We start from the raw sequence: 23,475 nt of genomic DNA, 5'->3' as shown, positions 1-23,475 counted from the left end.
CGGGGTGAACATAGGTCACCAATGTGTTGCATAATAAAAAAGTACAGCAGATTACAGAAAATTCAAACAGAGACTTACTGACTTCTCACTAAGTCAACAGTATTAAAAGATATTTGCAGTGTAAGATAGGAAAGTACGGTAGCACTTGTAAAATTAATAACACGAAAAATAATTGTCACATTTTAACATCAGAGAAATCAATAGAACTAAATACCAGTCCTAGTTGCAAATATTTTTTTGTCATTCGATGACTAGTTTCGGGTCTACATCTACATCTACATGTACATCCATACTCCGCAAGTCACCTGACGGTTTATTGCGTAGGGTACCTTGAGTACCTCTATCGGTCTTCCCTTCTATTCCATTCTCGTATTGTTCGTGGAAAGAAGGATTGTCGGTATGCCTCTGTGTGGGCACTAATCTCTCTGATTTTATCCTCATGCTCTCTTCGCGAGATACACGTAGGAGGGAGCAATATACTGCTTGACTCCTGTGAAGGTATGTTCTCAAACTTCAACAAAAGCCCGTACCGAGCTACTGAGCGTCTCTCCTGCAGAGTCTTCCACTGGAGTTTATCTATCATCTCCATAACGCTTTCGCGATTACTAAATGATCCTGTAACGAAGCGCGCTGCTCTCCGTTGGATCTTCTCTATCTCTTCTATCAACCCTATCTGGTACGGATCCCACACCAGTGAGCAGTATGCAAGCAGTGGGCGATCAAGTGTACTGTAACCTAATTCCTTTGTTTTCGGATTGCATTTCCTTAGGATTCTTCCAATGAATCTCAGTCTGGCATCTGCTTTACTGATGATTAATTTCATTCCATTTTAAATAACTCCAAATGCCTACTCCCAGATAATTTATGGAATTAACTGCTTCCAGTTGCTGACCTGCTATATTGTAGCTAAATAGTAAGGGATCTTTCTTTCTATGTATTCGCAGCACATTACACTTGTCTACATTGAGATTCAATTGCCATCCTTTGCGCCATACGTCAATTCGCTGCAGATCCTCCAGCATTTCAGTACAATTTTCTATTGTTATAACATCTCGATGTACCACAGCATCATCCACAAAAAGCCTCAGTGAACTTCCGATGTTATCCACAAGGTCATTTATCTATATTGTGAATAGCAACGGTCCTATGACATTCCCCTGCGGCACACCTGAAATCATTCTTACTACGGAAGACTTCTCTCCATTGAGAAGATGGCCGCCGAGTGAGATCACAGGTATTTTCTTCGTCCGCTAAAATAACTTATTTAAGAGGAAATAGTGCCAAGTTTAAATATTCTTTGTTTTTATTACTTGCTGTAGTGTCCGTTCTTGTCACACAACTGAATATTAGCGTCCAAGCGGAGCTTGTTCTTGAAAAAACTTGTTCTTTAGCTGAGGTCCCGATAATCGCGACATAACCCGTAATTTTGCGTGACATAAACACAACAAATTCTATTCAAGTTTTCTTGATAGTGCAAAAATCGTTTAAAAAAGACAGCTACTAGTTTCATCAGTGTCTATTGTCGCAATAAAAGTGTAATTAAACATTTCTAAATCGTATTTAACTAACACATTTCGTATTGTTTACTAGTTAGATAGACGCGATCTAGGTCTAAATTTTCCGAGTTTTAAACGTTTAAAAACCTGACCAAACACGCCTGATAATTTAAATTCTCTAAAAGCAAAGTAATTACAAATTCATTCTTCTGTTTTTGCATCTCTAAATCAGTAGAAAAACAACAACCACCGCACATAAGATCTTTGTGTCGTTTTTTTTTTGCTTGCAGACATACAATCTCGCGACCTTGACAAATTTAAAACATTGTTTAAACTTAACTATTCTTTCGAAACTGACTATGAGTGAGAAATGTGGGAGCTGTTATAGGGTAGTGAGTAGAGGGATTTGTTGCCAATCTTGTAGGAAATATTTTCACTGGGGGGGATGCAGTGGGGAGAATGTTGGGAGAACAGAAAAGGCTCTCTCCTGGAACTGCAGAGTATGCAGTAGGAACATTTTGATTGGGGAGCAGGAAAGGAAAATCTGTGCCCTTCAGGCACAGTTGGAGGAAGCAAGGAAGGAACTGATAAGGATCAAGGGAAATAAGGGGGAGGAGGGTGGTTGGGAACTGGCAGCTGGTAGGAGGATAGGAAGAAAGAGAACGCGATCTGATAGTTTTATCATCAACACCAAAAACAGGTATCTGCCACTGCCAGAGTTAAGTGGAGAAGAGCCTCAGGTAGAACGAGGAGCAGGAAATGTGCAGCACACTTCAACCGAGGCCAAGAAGCCTAGGAATGTACAAAGTGTTAGGAAGAAGAAAGTGCTGCTGCTAGGTAGTAGCCATAGGCGAGGTGTAGGCCCTCAGTTACAGGAAAGTTTAGGGGCAGCGTACCAGGCCACCAGTATCTTCAAACCAAATGCAGGGCTAAGTCATGTGATAGAGGACCTAGGGTCTTTATGTAAGGATTTTACAAAAGAGGACCATGTAGTGATAGTGGGTGGGGCGGGAAACAGTTTGGACAGGGATGGAGCATATGAAATAGGTGGTGACCTGGACAAGATAGCTTCCCTGACTCATGGCACCAATGTACACTTTGTTGAGCTGTTCCGGCGTCATGATCAGCCACGCCTTGATGGAGCTGTGAGGCGAATCAATGTGGGGCTGGGGATGGCTCTGAGGACGGCCTGGTGCCCGTCGGGACTATCAACAGATGGGGTTTCACTAGGCATGGCCTACACCTAAACAGGACTGAGAAGGAAAGATTGGTACAGCTGATTCATGAAAGTATAGGGGGTGGATCTCGGGCCACACATGGTCAAATACCTGTTGTCATAGGCAGGAAAAGTAGGTCTTTTTTAGGATAAATCCAGACAACAGGTTCCCTTGCCTAAAGAGTATCCCTAGCAGTTCAAAAAATACTGAAACAATCACTCACAAGACAGATTATAACACTTCAAAAATCACGCATACCAGATGTCACAAAGAAAAACAAACAATCGGAAAGAGTAACATGGGGCATTTCACAGACTTAACAATCCTCCATCAAAACATGCAATCAATAAAAAATAAAATACAAGCATTAGAAGTTGAGCTCCAATCTTTGAACTGCACAGTAGTTTGTATTACTGAGCACTGGTGTAGAGACACAGAAATCCAACATGTAGTATTGTCATTGTATGAAAGGGCAAACTCTTACTGCAGAACTACTTCAAGGGGTGGAGGATCATGCATTTATATCAGAAAAGGAACACAGTTCAAATCTAGACATGACCTCAGTACAGTAAGTGAAGACAAACACATTGAAATATCAGCTATTGAATTATCAGGGCTCGATATCACCAAGAAATTAATCATTTTGTGTGTGTATAGATCTCGCAGTGGTAGTGTGGACACTTTTTTCAATAAATTAACAGAAGTTCTAGATAAAGTCTCAAGTACAAAGGTCAACATAATTCTGTGTGGGGACATAAACATCAACACTAATATCATAAATGAATCCAGCAGCACCTTCATAAATATCCTTCAAAGTTTTGGCATGTCCCTATTGGTCAATAGTGCAACAAGGGTTACTACAATGACTGCATCAGTAATTGACCATGTGGCCACAAATATAGACAGGGAAAAATGTGATGTAGCTGTAAAAGATCTCGGACTATCAGACCATCTCTGTCAAATAACAACAGTAAAATCAGGCATCGAATCATTCCCTAAACTACAAGCCTATAAACGACATCTATCAGAAATCAAAATAAAAGATTTTTCAAAAGAACTAGAAAAACAAAGCTGGGATGAAGTGTATAAGGAAACCAATGTGAATATGAAATTCTCCAAATTCTCCACATTGTTTAAATTGAACTTTGAAACAGCATTTCCAAAAGTATGCATGACTGTATCAACATCTCACAAAAACAGATGGATAACAGCAGATATTAAGAAGTCCTCCCAAACACTTAAACACCTCAGTTCCATGAAAAAGATTCACAATGATCCAGAATTCTTAAATTTCTATCATAGATACAAAAAGATTTATAGGAAGGTGCTGATTGCTGCAAAAAAGTCATTTAATGACAAAATAATATATAATGCAGAGAATAAAAGCAAAGCAGTCTGGGATGTTATAAAAAAGGAAACGGAGAGAGGCAAACAGACGCAGAATAACATACTGCTAAGGGAGGGGGATAAGTTAATAAATGATCCACAACACTTAGCAAACTATGTAAACGAGCATTTTTCAAGTATTGCAGAGAAGTTACAGCAAAAATTCCCCAAAACAAATATAACACCTGCAAAAATTGTTGCACTAGATACAATGATGTTACTTCCAACCACAGAGAATGAAGTCAATAAAACTGTTCAAAAGCTAAAAAATAAAAAGTCAGAAGGCTTAGATGATGTACCAATGTGTGTACTGAAACAATGCATAGGGATTATACAAGGCCCATTAACAAATATAATAAATGAATCCTTCACATCAGGGACATTTCCAGAGCAGCTAAAACAGGCAAGAGTTGTACCTTTGCTTAAGAAAGGTAATGCAGAAGACATAGAAAATTACCGGCCCATTTCCCTGCTGTCAGCATTCTCAAAAATAATAGAAGCAATTATGAAAGACAGATTAATGAATTATCTGAATAAATACAATCTTTTAAGCAAATCACAGTTTGGTTTTCGAAGTGGCAAAAATACGGAGTCAGCCATAGTAGAATTCACAAAAGTTGTACTTAATGCTCTTGATAAAGATGAGTGTGTCACAGGCATATTTTTGGATCTTTCTAAGGCTTTTGATACAGTCGACCACAAGATTCTATTAAATAAATTAGAAGCATTAGGAATAAGAGGGGTAGCTAATGACTGGTTTCGATCATACCTAACAGATAGGGTACAAAGAGTAGAGATAACACATACTTCAAATAGATCTAAACATTTAGTAAAATACTTATCAGAACCAAAACATATTAATATAGGGGTTCCACAAGGTAGCATATTAGGGCCAATACTATTCCTGATATACATCAATGACTTTCCCAGTAGTGTTACTCATGGTGAGAAAATTCTCTTCGCTGATGACAGCAATATTATAGTCACTGAGAGAACAAGAGAACTCCTTACCGAGAAATCAAATGAAACTCTCAAGGAAGTTTACGATTGGTCAATAAGCAACAAATTGACATTAAACATAAAGAAAACTAATGCCATGAACTTCAGTTTGAAGAGGAAAAATGACAATGTTAAATTAAATGTAGATGGCACCTCTATAGACTGTGTAACAAATGCAAAATTTCTAGGAATGAATATTGACTCTCAGCTGAAGTGGTGCGAACACACAAAGGTACTTGCAAACAGAATGTCATCAGCATGTTATGCCCATAGAATTCTATCATCTGTGTGTAACATGCAGTGTCTTTTAGTTACATATTATTCATATGTACACTCAATTCTTAGCTATGGCATTCTTTTTGGGGAACAAATCCACAAAATATGAACACAATTTTCAAACTCCAGAAAAGAGCCATAAGAATAATAACCAGAAATAGTAGTCGAGCTCATTGTAAAGATCTGTTCAAAACACTGGGAATTTTAACTGCTCCATGTGAACACATTTACCAGTCAGTTGTACACATCACAAGTAACATTGGCAATTACTGCACAAACAGCTCTGTCCATGACCATGCAACAAGAGATAGACTCAACTTACATTTACCAAGAAAAAATAAACATAAAACTCAAAACAGCATTTTCTACCAAGGAATAAAACTGTACAATAAATTACCAAAAGAGATTAAAGAAATTTCAAAAATACACTTATTTAAGAAGGCAGCTAAAAAGTACCTGTTATGCAATACATTTTATACATTGAAGGATTACTTAGATAAAGCAGAGTAGGGGTTTGATAAAAAAATGTTATACAAACAAATAATAATAATAATGATGATTATAAAACATCCAATATTCCACATAACACCTTCACTTTATTATTTTTCTTCTTTTTTCCTTTCTAGAGACACTCTCCCCTCAAGCTATGCATAGCACAATACTAACACCTCTTCCTCTTTCTGAGCTCAACATCTCACTCATTATGAAGGGATGCTGACTCAGTTTTTCAGGATAGCAAATGGGAACTTGCAGTACAGAAAATGGCCCAAGGATCACCTGTGTGTGTGTGTGTGTATGTAGTGAGTGAAGTGTTATGAAACAATGTGTGTACAGTGTGTGCAGTGACTGATAGTGAAATATGAGTGAATAGTGTGGCATTACATTATTTAATGAGTTATTTGTAAATAAATTATTGTATACCAGGAGTAAAATCTAATGATTGTCTCTAACTAGAAGTCTGTAAATATATGTGTATACGAATTAGCTTATTGTAAATTGATCTAAGCTTGTAAATACTTTGACATGTCCTATATCCTTGTAAAAAGAGATCTACGGATGAATAAAACTACTACTACTACTACTAGAATGACATGCTGCGTTCTGTTATCTGGGAACAATCCGATCACACAATTGGTCTGATAGTCCATATGCTCTTACTTTGTTCATTAAACGACTGTGGGGAACTGTATCGAACGCCTCGAGGAAGTCAAGAAACACGGCATCTACCTGGGAACCCGTGTCTATGGGCCCCTGAGTCTCGTGGACGAATAGCGCGAGCTAGGTATCACACGATCGTCTTTTTCGAAACCCATGCTGATTCCTACAGAGTAGATTTCTAGTCTCCAGAAAAGTCATTATACTCGCACATAATACGTGTTCCAAAATTCTACAACTGATCGATGTTAGATATATAGGACTATAGTTCTGCACATCTGTCCGACGTCCCCTCTTGAAAACGGGAATGACCTGTGCTTTTTTCCAATCCTTTGGAATGCTACGCTCTTCTAGAGACCTACGGTACAGCGCTGCAAGAGCGGGCAAGTTCCTTCGCGTACTCTGTGTATAATAGAACTGGAATCCCATCAGGTCCAGTGGCCTTTCCCCTTCTGAGCGATTTTAATTGTTTTTCTACCCCTCTGTCGTCTATTTCGATGTCTACTATTTTGTCATCTGTGCGACAATGCAGTTCCTCTGTGAAACAGCTTTGGAAAAAGACATTTAGTATTTCGGCCTTCACTCTGTCATCCTCTGTTTCAGTACCTTTTTGGTCACAGAGTGTCTGAACATTTTGTTTTGATCCACCTATCGCTTTGACATAAGACCAATATTTCTTAGGATTTTCTGCCAAGTCAGTACATAGAACTTTACTTTCGAATTCATTGAACGCCTCTCGCATAGCCCTCCTCATACATTTCGCTTCGTACGAGACCCATCATTAAATCAACATAACGAAAACTGCGTTTCAAGAGATAGCAAAAGTGTGTAATACAGTTATCTGTGTGCACTGTAAATGTACATTACACAATTTTTGACATCTTCGGAAACGACATTTTCGTCTTTGTTATGTCTATTTGAAAATTGGTGTCGGCCCCAAACTGGTCATCGAATCAAAAATAAGATATTTGCAACTTGAACTGGTTTTTCGTTCTGTTGATTACGAGGAGTTGATGACCAAAGTTACTCCAGCGTGCTGGAAGTTCGTAAATTCGAGATATCGTTGGACAGCTGCTTGTTGGAGCTACCAATTCAACTGATCCTAATTGCTAAACAGTATACCAGTCTGTCCCATAACCTGAAGTAGTGAAATAATATGCTTAAATAATTTGTAATCAAGTAGCAAAAAGAAACGCATTGACACCAAACAGCATATTGAACTACACTACTAGCCATTAAAATTGCTACACCACAAAGACGACATGCTAAAGACGCAAAATTTAACCGACAGGACGAAGATGCTGTGATATGCAAATGATTAGCTTTTCAGAGCATTCACATAAGTTTGGCTCCGGTGGTGACACCTACAACGTGATGACATGAGTAAAGTTTCCAACCGATTTCTCATACACAAACATCTGTTGACCGGCGTTGCCTGGTGAAACGTTGTGATGCCTCGTGTAAGAAGGAGAAATGTGTACCATCACGTTTCCGACTTTGATGGAAGTCGAGTTGTAGCGCATCGCGATTGCGGTTTAACGTATCGCGACATTGCTGCTCGCGTTGATCGAGATCCAATGACTATTAGCAGAATATGGAATCGGTGGGTTGAGGAGGGTAATACGGAACGCCGTGCTGGATCCCAACGGCCTCGTGTCACTAGCACTCGCGATGACAGGCATCTTATCCGCATGTTTGTAACGGATCGTGCAGCCACGTCTCGATCCTTGAGTCAACAGATGGGGACGTTTGCAAGACAACAACCATCTCCATGAACAGTTTGACGACGTTTGCGTCAGCATGGACTATCAGCTCGGAGACCATGGCTGCGGTTACCCTTGACGCTGCATCACAGACAGGAGCGCCTGTGATGGTGTACTCAACGACGAACCTGGGTGCACGAATGGCAAAACGCCAGGTTCTGTTTACAGCATCATGATGGTAGCATCCGTGTTTGGCGACATCGCGGTGAAAGCACATTGGAAGCGTGTATTCGTCATCGCCATACTGGCGTATTACCCGGCGTGATGGTAGTGGGTGCCATTGGTTACACGTCTCGGTCACTTCTTGTTCGCATTGGCGGCACTTTGAACAGTGGACGTTACATTTCGGATGTGTTACGACCAGTGGCTGTACCCTTCATTCGATCCCTGCGAAACCCTTCATTTCAGCAGGATAATGCACGACCACATATTGCAGGTCCTGTACGGGCTTTTCTGGATACAGAAAATGTTCGACTGCTGCCCTGGCCAGCACATTCTCCAGATCTCTCACCAATTGAAAGCGTCTGGTCAATGGTGGCCGAGCAACTGGCTAATCACAATACGCCAGTCATTACTCTTGATGAACTGTGGTATCGTGTTGAAGCTCCATGGGCAGCTGTACCTGTACACGCCATCCAAGCTCTGAATCAATGTCCAGGCGTATCAAAGCCTTTCTGATTTCTCAGAATCCATGCACACAAATTGCGTGCTAATGTAATCGCATGTTAGTTCTAGCATAATACACTCCTGGAAATGGAAAAAAGAACACATTGACACCGGTGTGTCAAACCCACCATACTATCTCCGGACACTGCGAGAGGGCTGTACAAGCAATGATCACACGCACGGCACAGCGGACACACCAGGAACCGCGCTGTTGGCCGTCGAATGGCGCTAGTTGCGCAGCATTTGTCCACCGCCACCGTCAGTGTCAGCCAGTTTGCCGTGGCATACGGAGCACCATCGGAGTCTTTAACATTGGTAGCATGCCGCGACAGCGTGGACGTGAACCGTATGTGCAGTTGACGGACTTTGAGCGAGGGCGTATAGTGGGCATGCGGGAGGCCGGTTGGACGTACCGCCGAATTGCTCAACACGTGGGACGTGAGGTCTCCACAGTACATCGATGTTGTCGCCAGTGGTCGGCGGAAGGTGCACGTGCCCGTCGACCTGGGACCGGACCGCAGCGACGCACGGATGCACGCCAAGACCGTAGGATCCTACGCAGTGCCGTAGGGGACCGCACCGCCACTTCCCAGCAAATTACGAACACTGTTGCTCCTGGGGTATCGGCGAGGACCATTCGCAACCGTCTCCATGAAGCTGGGCTACGGTCCCGCACACCGTTAGGCCGTCTTCCGCTCACGCCCCAACATCGTGCAGCCCGCCTCCAGTGGTGTCGCGACAGGCGTGAATAGAGGGACGAATGGAGACGTGTCGTCTTCAGCGATGAGAGTCGCTTCTGCCTTGGTGCCAATGATGGTCGTATGCGTGTTTGGCGCCGTGCGCGTGAGCGCCACAATCAGGACTGCATACGACCGAGGCACACAGGGCCAACACCCAGCATCATGGTGTGGGGAGCGATCTCCTACACTGGCCGTACACCTCTGGTGATCGTCGAGGGGACACTGAATAGTGTCAATAGTGTCCAAACCGTCATCGAACCCATCGTTCTACCATTCCTAGACCGGCAAGGGAACTTGCTGTTCCAACAGGACAATGCACATCCGCATGTATCCCGTGCCACCCAACGTGCTCTAGAAGGTGTAAGTCAACTACCCTGGCCAGCAAGATCTCCGGATCTGTCCCCCGTTGAGCATGTTTGGGACTGGATGAAGCGTCGTCTCACGCGGTCTGCACGTCCAGCACGAACGCTGGTCCAACTGAGGCGCCAGGTGGAAATGGCATGGCAAGCCGTTCCACAGGACTACATCCAGCATCTCTACGATCGTCTCCATGGGAGAATAGCAGCCTGCATTGCTGCGAAAGGTGGATATACACTGTACTAGTGCCGACATTGTGCATGCTCTGTTGCCTGTGTCTATGTGCCTGTGGTTCTGTCAGTGTGATCATGTGATGTATCTGACCCCAGGAATGTGTCAATAAAGTTTCCCCTTCCTGGGACAATGAATTCACGGTGTTCTTATTTCAATTTCCAGGAGTGTATATTGTCCCATGAATACACGTTTATCATCTGCATTTCTTCCTGATGTAGCAGTTTTAATGGCCAGTAGCGTAGAAACACTACACTACCAAATACAGTATCAGAATATGTAAAATACAGGGTACGTTCCGAAAGTAATGCAATTGAATTTCCTGCGCCGCTCCTAGTAGTCGGAGTGGGAGCGGGCCACATGGAGTAGGTGGGGGGGGGGGGGGGGGGGGGACGCTAAGCTTTGCCGCGAAACCGGTTTCAGTGCTCTCCGAGCTGTGGAAGCGGCAGGACGTCTGTTATTGTAAACCTCTGCGCGCCGACCGTGTCACGGAAAAAATGGAATCGACGATCGAGCAACGTTACGCGATTAAGTTTTGTGCTAAACTGAACAAATCTTTTGAGGAGACTAACAAAATGATTCGTGAGGCTTACGGGGACTCTGCTCTGTCCTACTCACAAGTTTAGAGGTGGTTAAAGGCCTTTAAGGAAGGCCGGGAAGAGGTTCACGACGAACAACGCTCTGGGCGGCCGTCAACCAGCAAAACCGACAACAATGTGGCTCGTGTGCGACAACTGTTGGACTCAGACCGTCGATTGAGTATCAGGATGGTTGCCAATGAACTGAACTTGTCGTCTACTGTTGTTTTTCGCATTGTTACTGAAGATTTAGCGATGAGGAAAGTGTGCGCCAAGCTCGTGCCCAAGGTGTTGTCAGACGACGAAAAGACCAACCGAGCGGAAATTTCAAGTGAACTTTTGCAACGTGTTGAAATTGAACCTGATTATTTGGACAACGTCATCACTGGTGATGAAACCTGGGTTTTTGAATACGACCCAGAAACAAAACTCCAAAGCTCTGAGTGGCACACTGATCAGTCCGCCAAGCCCAAAAAGGCAAGAATGAGCAAATCAAAAGTGAAAACAATGCTCATTGTCTTTTTCGACAGCAAAGGAGTGGTCCATAAGGAGTTTGTTCCTCAAGGACAGACAGTTAACGCTGCCTACTACGTGGATGTGCTGGAAAGACTCTGCAAAAGGGTCGTCAGGACGAGAAAGGACATCTCCGCTACCTGGCAACTCCATCACGACAACGCGCCTTGCCATAACGCGCTACGAGTCCGCGAGTTCCTGGCCAAACACCAGGTGCCAACGCTGCCCCCCCCCCTATAGTCCTGACCTCGCCCCAGCTGACTTCTTTTTGTTTCCTAGGATTAAGTCAGCTCTGAAAGGAACCCGTTTTTCGTCCATAGACGAGATCCAATCCGCCGTGACGAAGATCTTGCGAGAGGTCCCAGAAGACGCCTTCCAGGGCGCGTACCGGTCATGGCAGAGTCGCTGGAAAAAATGTGTAGAGGCCCAAGGACAGTACTTTGAAGAATTTTAAGTGTTTGTGCAAATCTGTTCAATAAATTACTTTAAAAAAATAATTGCATTACTTTCGGAACTCACCCTGTATACACATTTATTTAGACAAGAGATAAATAATGAGATTAAAACTGAATAAATAATACGCGAGAGAATGTTGAGAGACACCTCGGAACTCTGGCTCTGAGCACAATAGGACTTAACTTCTGAGGTCATCAGTCCCCTAGAACTTAGAACTAATTAAACCTAACTAACCCAAGGACATTACACACATCCATGCCCGAGGCAGGATTAGAACCTGCGACCGCGGCGGTCGCACGGTTCCAGACTGTAGCGCCTAGAACCGCTCGGCCACACCGGCCGGCGAACGTTTAGAAGAAAGAGGGGACAATTTCCTATGACAGAACATAGACATATACATGAAATAATTTAGAGATATGTCTTTTTCTTGATAAATTTTGAGAATGATAAGACTAAATTAGATGGTCTCATATAACAATTAAAGTAGACTTAACAAAATACTCATGTATTTATTTTTTTCATAGCGCTCTTATATTTTGACTTATAACTCTTGTGCAAGATATTTTATTTGAATGATTTTTGTACTGCAGTGGTAATATGCATTCTCACTCAGCTTTGTGATATCACAAGCTACGGAGATGGGACAACATGCGGGCAGGAAACAAAGAGAGCATTAACCAGTTCGTTTTGTGGAGGTTGTAGCGGTGATTGGACAAAGACTCGGCCACGTCCGACAGTATAGTTGTACACTAAAGTCCTTCAATTCCAAATACTCATAGTCAAACGAGGGTTTCAGCAAAAATGGCGGGTAATGCTGATCAATGAATAGCACCTATGAACAGCAACTTTAAATTCATAGTCGGAATGGGACTAAGCAGCTTTTCTGCAATTTCTGTAAATTCACCGTTTAATTTTATCAAATGAAAATCAGTAGCGTTATATAACGTACCTGCTTGTATCAAGTCGATGTTCACAGGTTTTGAATGATCGTGCTAGCACTTCTATACGACGCAGAAGAATTAATCGGTGCACTCTGGAAGGGCTAAGGTGGAGGAAGAAAGGATGATGAATGCCGTCCCAGTGAAGTGTGATAAAACTACTCTTGTTTTCTATGAACATAAATGAACTGACAGATGGTGTGAGCAGCAATTTGCTATTGATTGCTGATAACGCTAGTGTAACGGAAAACATCTTCTTTGAGTGTATAAAGAAGGGTACAGTATGATGTAGACGGAACTTCATTTGGCATGACAAATAGCATCTTGGTTTAAAGGTAGGGAAAACAATCCTGCAACGTCCAAAACAGTGTTAGTGGTGTGTTACATGACTCAGTTACGTCGGTTAAGAATCTACGCGTAATGTTGCGATACATTACGAAATGGAGCGGGCGCTTGAGGGTGGCAGTAGGGAAGGTGAAACGTCGCCTTTGGTACTATGGGAGAATTTTAGCAGTGTGCAGCTCACCTATAAGGGGACAGAGTATATAACAGCTGTGCGATCCATTATTCTGTGCTGCTCGGGTGTTTGTGGTTCCCGCCATATCGGGTTAAGGAAAGGCATAGAAGCAATTGGAAGCCGTGCGGCTTGATTTATTACCGGGAGATACAATCAACAAGCGAGTGTTACGGAGATGCTTCGCGAACAGAAATGGGAATCCATAGTGGGAAGATGTTTTTTAAGTGAAACACTTGTGAGAAAACTTAGGGCACCCGCAATTACAGCTGATGGAAGAACGATTTTATTATCACAAACGTACATCTGGCGTAATAGCAGTGAAAACATATAAGAGACATTAGGGCTCTTGTATACAGATATTCGTTTTCCCTCGCCCTATTTGCTAGTGGAACAGAACAAGAAGTCTAATGGTGGTACAAGGCACATTCGCGATATACTGTATGGCAGAGGTGCGGTTTATGTATGCAGATGTAAATGCAGACTCATCTGTAGCGTCAGATATTGAGAAAGTGGTTATTTAGGTAGCAGCTGTCATTCAGTATCTATTACTCTCGCCTTCCGGTCTGGTTTGTTAACTCGTAAGGTCTAAGGACATTGCACGTACTACACTTAAAGACCAATTATTGTTTGAATGCACTATTCGGGACCTATACGTGACAAGAATCACTTCAATATAAACTCACGAAAGAGGTAGCTATCGAACAGTCAGTCGAGTATTGACTGTTGATATGGAATATTCACGAGGTAGGACTGACAGAGCAAATAGGGAATATCCAAAGAAGAGAAGCACGTTCGTTACATGTTAGTGGAGTAAGAGTATCAGCAATATACTATGTCACTCGGTACCGCACCAACGTTATTTATCAAAAATACGATAAAATTGCGTATCAAATAAAATTTGTGAGTTGATTGAGGGTTTCTTGGTAACATTGCACGTACTACACTTAAAGACCAATTATTGGTTGAATGCACGATTCGCGAACTATACGTGACAAGAGTCACTTCAATATAAACTCACGAAAGAGGTAGCTATCGAACAGTCACTCGAGTATTGATTGTTGATGTGGAACTCTCACGCGGTAGGACTGACAGAGCAAATAGGGAAGATCCAAAGAAGAGCAGCACGTTCGTTACAGGTTAGTTTAGTAAACGTGTCAGCAATATACTATGTCACTCAGTACCGCACCAACATTAGTTATCAAAAATACGATCATACTGCGTATCAAACAAAACTTGTGAATTGATTGAGGGTTTCTTGGTAACATTGCACGTACTACACTTAAAGACCAATTATTGGTTGAATGCACGATTCGCGAACTATACGTGACAAGAGTCACTTCAATATAAACTCACGAAAGAGGTAGCTATCGAACAGTCACTCGAGTATTGATTGTTGATGTGGAACTCTCACGAGGTAGGACTGACAGAGCAAATAGGGAAGATCGAAAGAAGAGCAGCACGTTCGTTACAGGTTAGTTTAGTAAAAGTGTCAGCAATATACTATGTCACTCGGTACCGCACCAACATTAGTTATCAAAAATACGACCATACTGCGTATCAAACAAAATTTGTGAGTTGATTGAGGGCAGCATGTTATCTTGGTCGGAGAGTTTTCCCCACAATTTGAAATATCTTCAAGTGTGTCCGAGGGGTGAAGTTTAGGACTCTTGCTTCTTATGTTCTTCCATATTTATGGTCTTGGAGACACTATTGCTAGTAGCCTAAGACATTTGCAGATGGTGCGGTTATCGATAATGAAATAACATGTGAAAAGCAGTTCCCCAGATATTTAGTCAGGTCTTGATAAGATTTCACAGTGGAGCAACACAGTCTAGATAACAAACTGCATTATATTTTGGACAGCTGTTTTCAGTTTCTTGGGGGCGTCTTCAGATTTGCAGATGAATGTTAAAACATTAAAATTGGTTATATGTTGCGTACAATAAATGTATCCAACAAAAAAATAATGTAAATAAAGTAGATTATAACTGAATGCATCTACTTCCGTAAAACCTCGTTGTAGCGAATTTCGAGCGTCGTCATTTGAACTATTAGCGGTACCTCTACGATTACTTAAATGTAAAAATGCCGCAGGTCACGAAAAACTTAAATGCGAATCTGTGTCTGTGTTGAAATAAACATACTTCTTTAAATTTGACTTAGCTGTCCGATACATTTATTGTGTGTAACATATAGCTAATTTTAATTTTTGTTATTCATTTGTAGTCCGCAGCTCGTAGTCATGCGGTAGCGTTCTCGCATCCCGCGCCCGGGTTCCCGGGTTCGATTCCCGGTGGGGTCAGGGGTTTCTCTGCCTCGTGATGGCTGGGTGTTATGTGATGTCTTTAGGTTAGTTAGGATTAAGTAGTTCTAAGTTCTAGGGGACTGATGACCATAGATGTTAAGTCCCATAGTGCTCAGAGCCATTTGCACCATTTTTTTATTCATTTGCAACCATGAATATGACCTACAGCAGTTGAAGCCGATTACCGAAAACATAAAAAAATGATCTAGACTGCTGTATTTGGACAGTTAGAATATGCAGATCACTGTGGTAATGCCGTGTTTCAGTGTTGACAACCTGGCTTAAATGTTCAGAAATGTTAAATTGTACATTTCAGACCACGCAAAGATGAATTATGTCAATGAGTCAAATCTGGGATTAGTCGACCCGCACGAATGCCTGGCTGCATCAGTTTGTATAGACATAAAATCGCATGTCCGCATAGGCTCAATGGTAGGTGAAATAACTGGCTAACTTCTCTTCTTTGGTGGTGTGCTGGGAACAGCCAATAAGTTTATAAAGAGGCTGCTGACAAAAAACTTGTGCGTCCCATCTTAGGAAATCCTTCTATGTGGAAGGACATAGAGAATATATCCAAAGAAGGACAGCACGAATAACTACAAGTCTCTTTCTCTCAAGGTAGGGCGACACTGAAATGCTGAAAAACCTGTGTTGGTAGGCGCTTGAAGATAATCGCCAAATATGCCCCAAAAGGCTGAAGAATCTCCTCCTTCACCCTCTCCCCCATCCCACACGCCGATGAATCATTGCCGTAGGCACCACGAAGGCAAAATTGAACTAAAGAGGAGATTCTGCCTATTCTTTCTCACAGATTTGGTCCATGTTTGTTGGATAGACAGGTCTTGGACAGAAATGAAAGTGACAGAAGTGGACGCTCCAGATGGCTAAGTGTTTACAAAAAATAACGTTGTTGACGCGTTCTAGGAGAAATATGATGTATTTACGTTTACACGGTTCAGGCAGCACTTTGCGCAGAGGTTGGAGTACAGAACCGTTATCTGCAGGTAGTCCTTTTGGAGAAACTTACTTTTTATTTTCTATTTTCAGTTTTTGCTTTACTTACACCGAAAATAAACCGAATTAATGCTCAGTGTACTCCATTTATTAACATTTCATAGAAGGTATGAAAAGCAATTTATTGACTGATGTGATGAAGGTCTACGTGCACCAGAACAAATTTATTCTGTCAATTCACTCACGTGGGGGAGAAACAAATCTACAATTATACTATGAAATTTTTCAACATCAAGAAGGTTTGGCATCATGCTGTATTAAAATGATTCCCCCAAAATGCAGTGCGCTATTGCAACTGTGCGATGTCTCTTTTTATCGTCAGGTAAAGAATTTGATGAAAAAGCGTAAAAAAGCGCTCTTATCTCATCGAGAGACAAAGAGAAATCACATCCATAAAAGACTGCATCGGAATACACACTCCATTGTACATCACCGGCTATCCTTGCCAATATTTAGCGAAATGATCCATTACGAGTGATTTGGTGCCAAATTGTACGTCGAAAAAGATCGTGTTATATATGTAACAAAGTTTGTATTTCTGTAGAAACCTTAAAACAAATAGCTTATTTAAAAAAATGCGGCGTTTATAAACTTTGTAAGATGCCAAGAAAATTACTGCTTGCCCTGTTTTCAAGGTGAATATCACCGCAGCACGAGTAAATCATTAATTGTAAAATAATAAAAATATCTGATTCTATATATGTAATTCTCATATAGCCTATTATTTGAAATTTATTTGCACAATGAAAAAATTTTCAACTGCCAAGATCGCTAAATCATTTATTTATATACGTAGATTACCGGGTTCGGCAATTTTCTGTTGCCATCTTCGGACCTATGTTTACATCCTTATATAACCTCCTCCTTTGGTATAGTAAGTGGGGCCATACAGTATATGTCCGTAGTGGTTTCTTAAGCTGTGCCAGAAGTCGCCATGTCCATTTTAAAATAACAGCTATGTAAACACAAGTTCTTACACCAGTTACAAGTTCTCACATTCTTTATCACTTTAGAACTGCTGTTATTTTAAAATACCAACTGGCTTTAAACTGTATAGCCCCACTTACTCTACGGAATAATAATAATGTCGTGTGACGAGGGCCTCCCGTCGGGTAGACCGCTCGCCTGGTGCAAGTCTTTCGATTTGTCGCCACTTCGGCGACTTGTGCGTCGATGGGGATGAAATGATCATGTTTAGGACAACACAACACCCAGTCCCTGAGCGGAGAAAATCTCTGACCCAGCCAGGAATCGAACCCGAACCCTTACGATTGACAGTCTGTCGCTCTGACCACTTTTGTATTTTTAATTCATTTTGTTCGATATTGTTCGTTGCGTTTGGTCTGGGCGGACGTCACATTCCATCCGTTCAAGTTGATCGTTGATTCTTGGACTCAGTTTTTTTATTACAGAGAGCACGCAGCTCTCTGACCGAACACGCTGAGCTCCAGTGCAAGCTAGCCACTCAGCTACCGGAGGCGGACACTCTACGGATTGAGAAATGTAAACATAGATCCTAAGAGGGTGAAGATTGTGAATATGAATATGAATAAATGGTTTTAGAGATCTTGGCAGTTGAAAATTTATTCAGTTTTCATAATATTACAGATCGCACCGACGGCAACGTTGCCAAAAGTTTGTAATTGATTTGGAATCCCAAATTTTCCTTTGCCTTTTGCGTTTCATACCTTTTATGAATATATTAATACGTAAAATGTACTGAGCATTATTTCGGCTTATCAGCGTGTAAGTAACGTAAAAATCGAAAATAGAAAAAGTTTCCTGATAGATATTCGACCCCAAAACCCTCGGTTTATCGTTCTCTTTATCGCTCAACACTCTTCCTGCTGCGCCAACCGCTGCCTAAAATCCACGCTAACCTAAATGGCTCACGGTTCACCTGACAGCGTCAGAAATCTTACTTTCTCAAAACGCTTAGTCATCTCGAGTTCCCACTTCTGTCAGTTTCATTTTTGGCCGAGCCCTGCATACACCATAAATTTGGACGTAATCGGAGACAACATGTAGGCGCGGCCCCCTTGTAAGTACAGCACATCCCGAGGAACTTAAAGAGTCATTCTTCCCACGCTACATACTGTATAACCACTAACACGTGGTTCATTGTTAAACACTCTTTGTCATGCTTTTCACAGTCTAGTGCAGATTGTGATCACAGACGTAGATGTAGATGCTCGTTCAGTTCAGGTAGGAGACATGAAAGGAGTGGCGTTGTGTATCACTATATGGCTTAAGCCGTCGGCATACGTACCGTACCTTTGAACGCAAACTTTGCCCGTGCCGAGTACAACATGCTGCTGAACGCTCGAAACGATTCGACTTGTGCATACGGTACGTGTTCCCCAACGAGGTAAAGGCGATCGCAACGCGCTCCAGCGGTAGTTGTCGGCTTTACCTGGCTCGTAAATCACGCAGTTTAAGAAACAGGGGCCCGTAAAATTCCTACCTTAGCTATATTAAAACGCACGTTTCCTCCATCGTCTATACGCTAGTCATATTGTTCTGTCTGTAATATATGTAAATAAATGCTTCATTGTCCATGGACATGTTGTAAGGCAAAAAACAAAGGTAATGGTGGTGATGGGACAGCAACCAGCCACAAATTTACCATGTCATCATATGACAAAATTGCAAGAAAGGAAGTACCATGTCCCATCAATAAGGAAGTCGTTCTGCAAAACTTCCATTACGAATAGTGCGATACAAATTTACAATAGTTCTCCACATAAGATAATAATCATATCGCCATTTTCAATTCTTCGGAAACCCTGAGGTCATTCTTACTCGATCACTGTTCCTGTTCAGCAGTGAAATTTTTACATCATATGATTACAATACGTAAAAGAAAGTGGCACAAAATATTCTACTGCAAGGAGGGCAGGCTGTCCTGTAGATTTTGAATAAACTCACTCTTCAAAAAGAGTGCGATTATATTTACATAACACCGAGTGTTATGGTACGTACTTATGTGAAAATTACAGTATCAGAACGTATTAAAAATTAGGTGGTTAAAAAGAAAAATTGCATGTCATACGACTCGAACCAACAACACAACAGCATTTGCCTTACAAACTGCGACGCTTCTCATTGGGCTAAATCAACCACGAATCATTGATCACGATATCTACTGTCTTAACGTTCTCTGAAAGGTTTGATCGTAGGTATGTTACTAACTGAAATTTAACTATAACAAACTGTAGCAAGAACAATGCGTTTTGATAGATCCTCGAAATGCCGTTGCCTAGTTACAATAATTCTTTATTACAATGAATCATACAATTAACGGCGGGTTTTCAAGACATCATCAATTTTCTGGTGCTCAGAAACGCTATATATACATATATTCCGCCTCAAAACTCAGTACTGAAGAAATATGGCGTGTTGGTCAACCTTCAAACGCACGTTCAGAATATTTGACAAGCCTTCCTAAGAGACCATCTCCAATCCTTCTGAACTGACTATGCAAATTTAGATGAGATGTGGCTCAAATTCAAAGATATAGTAGCAACAGCAATTGAGAGATTCATATCTCATAAATTGGTAAGAGATGGAACTGATCCCCCATGGTACACAAATCAGGTCCGAACGCTGTTGCAGAGGCGACCGAAAAAGCATGCGAAGTTCAGAAGAACGCGAAATCCCGAATATTGGCTAAAATTTACAGATGCGCGAAATTTGGCACGGACTTCAATGCGAGATGCCTTTAATAGGTTCCACTAGGAAATATTGTCTAGAAATTTGGTAGAAAATCCGAAGAAATTCTGGTCGTATGTAAAGTACACAAGCGGCAGGACGCAGTCAATACCGTCGCTATGCAGTGCCGATGGTACTGTTACCGACGACTGTGCCGCTAAAGTGGATTTATTGAACGCAGTTTTCCGAAATTCCTTCACCAGGGAAGTCGAATGGAATATTCCAGAATTTGAAACACGAACAGCTGCTAGCATGAGTTTCTTAGAAGTAGATACCTTAGGGGTTGCGAAGCAACTCAAATCGTTTGATACGGGCAAGTCTTCAGGTACCGATTAGGTCCCTTTCAGATTACGCATATACAATAGCTCCCTACTTAGCAATCATATACAACCGCTCGCTCACCGATAGATCTGTACCTACAGATTGGAAAATTGCACAAGGCACACCAGTGTTTAAGAAGGGTAGTAGCAGTAATCCATCGAACTACAGACCAATATCATTGACGTCGGTTTGCAGTAAGGTTTTGGAGCATATACTGCATTCAAACATTATGAATCATCTCGAAGGGAACGATGTATTGATTCGTAATCAGCATGGTTTCGGGAAACATCGTTTTTGTGCAACGCAGATAGCTCTTTATTCGCACGAAGTAATGGCCGCTATCGACAGGGGATCTCAACTTGATTCCGTATTTCTAGATTTCCGGAAAGCTTTTGACACCGTTCCTCACAAGCGACTTCTAATCAAGCTGCGGGCCTATGGAGTATCGTCGCAGTTGTGCGACTGGATTCGTGATTTCCTGTCAGGAAAGTCGCAGTTCGTAGTAATAGACGGCAAATCATCGAGTAAAATTGAAGTGGTATCAGGTGTTCTCCAGGGAAGCGTCCTGGGACCTCTGCTGTTCCTAATCTATATAAATGACCTGGGTGACAATCTGAGCAGTTCTCTTAGGTTGTCCGCAGATGATGCTGTAATGTACCGTCTAGTAAGGTCATCCGAAGACCAGTATTAGTTGCAAAGCGATTTAAAAAAGATTGCTGTATGATGTGGCAGGTGGCAGTTGACGCCAAATAACGAAAAGTGGGAGGTGATCCACATGAGTTCCAAAAGAAATTCGTTGGAATTCGATTACTCGATAAATAGTACAATTCTCAAGGCTGTCAATTCAACTAAGTACCTGGGTGTTAAAATTACGAACAACTTCAGTTGGAAAGACCACATAGATAATATTGTGGGGAAGGCGAGCCAAAGATTGCGTTTCATTGGCAGGACACTTAGAAGATGCAACAAGTCCACTAAAGACACAGCTTACACTACACTCGTTCGTCCTCTGTTAGAATACTGCTGCGCGGTGTGGGATCCTTACCAGGTGGGATTGACGGAGAACATCGAAAGGGTGCAAAAAGGGCAGCTCATTTTGTATTATCACGTAATAGGGGAGAGAGTGTGGTAGATATGATACGCGAGTTGGGATGTAAGTCATTAAAGCAAAGACGTTTTTCGTCGCGGCGAGATCTATTTACGAAATTTCAGTCACCCACTTTCTCTTCCGAATGCGAAAATATTATTTTGGGCCCAACCTACATAGGTAGAAAAGATCAACAAAATAAAATAAGAGAAATCTTAGCTCGAAAAGAAAGGTTTTTTTCCCGCGCCCTGTTCGGGAGTGGAATGGTAGAGACATAGTATGATTGTGGTTCGATGAACCTTCTGCCAAGCACTTAAATGTGAATTGCAGAGTAATCATGTACATGTAGATGTCCCACACGTTCTAAAAGACTACCCAACGTGTTGTTCCTCGCTATGACGTCAGAAACTCGGGAAGCTCAACGATCAACGTTCGGATGCAAGGGTTTGATGCTACAATTCCGAGAGCTCGCAGTACTGCAAGAGTCAACAAATACACATTTCGCGAATATAGCACAAGGTAAAATTAGAGAGTTTAGAGGTCAAGTGGAGGCTTAACAACAATTCCTTCCATGCACCATTCACGACTGGAACAGGAAACGGAAGAAGTGACAGTGACACAGAACTTAGCCTCCGCCACGCACCATCAGGTAGCTTCTGCAGTATAGACTTTGTGGAAGGAGTATACCAGTTCGAGAACAAAATGAGGTCCAAAAATATTCCAGCACAGAGAGAAGGCATTATACTGGTTGTCACGGAGGGTGCTAGGGAAGGCCGGCCATTGCAGCGACGCGGGATAAACACAGTCCCTGAATATTCAGCAGACCGCTGCATTAGGCAACGCAATAAATCTTGATCCCCGCGTGACGGCTGGCCGGCCGGATATCTGTCGGGCAGACTCGCCGCGCCCTGACGGGATGATGCTCGCAGATGGACGGCCGCAGCCACCGAACCACGCAGCGCTAGCGCCGCTGCCGGGCTCCGAACCCGCGCCCCTCTGCAATGGCGTCCGTTTCCGGCCTCGGCATATTTTCTTCAGTCTTAGGCGGCCGCCTGGCGCCTGCCGATCGGCGTGTTAATATGCATGGCGACGGTAATACGATGCAAATTGTCATCGACCTATATAACACCCCGCTGGAGTAATTGAAACGTAATTGCTGAATAATGAAATAGCCATAGGAGCGCCAGCGTTGTTCCTATAAATATCCCAGTCGTAATTAGATAGCGAGTACTTTCGTGGAACAGTGTCAACAATGCACGGGGTCACTAGCACAGCTTTATTACCCGTGACAGGCAATTAAACTCTTTCGATGCAGGTTCTCGCCGTAGTAGAAAAAACGAACTGAGCGCGATTAATACGGTAACAAAATAGCACGAACAATCTGACGCCGTGGCGCACTGGTTAGGCACTGGAATAGTATTCACAAGGATAGAAGTTCGAGTTTCGATATAAACCACACAGGGTCTCCAGTTGTTAGCAAGCATGTAGAGCAACACAGAGTTCCTGAGGAACTACAACTCTTTACTGTGACCGTAAACGCCTTCTTTGGCTTGGAATGAAAATATATTTCACGGAATTTGTCCTTCTGAGATGTACAATATAGAAAGCATTAGTCGGCCCAGTTTTCTCCCTGTGGCCTCGGAAGCTCTTGCTACTGTGGTTTCAAATTCTAACAATACTACCACTTACATAGTAGGTTAGAAATCAGATTAATAATGTTGCTCACGCAGCATATGTTCGCTCTAAAGG

Source organism: Schistocerca gregaria, chromosome 2 (assembly GCF_023897955.1).
Source record: "Schistocerca gregaria isolate iqSchGreg1 chromosome 2, iqSchGreg1.2, whole genome shotgun sequence".
Lineage (NCBI taxonomy): Eukaryota > Metazoa > Arthropoda > Insecta > Orthoptera > Acrididae > Schistocerca > Schistocerca gregaria.
The sequence above is the reverse complement of the archived record's forward strand: the minus strand, read 5'-3'. Positions refer to the sequence as shown.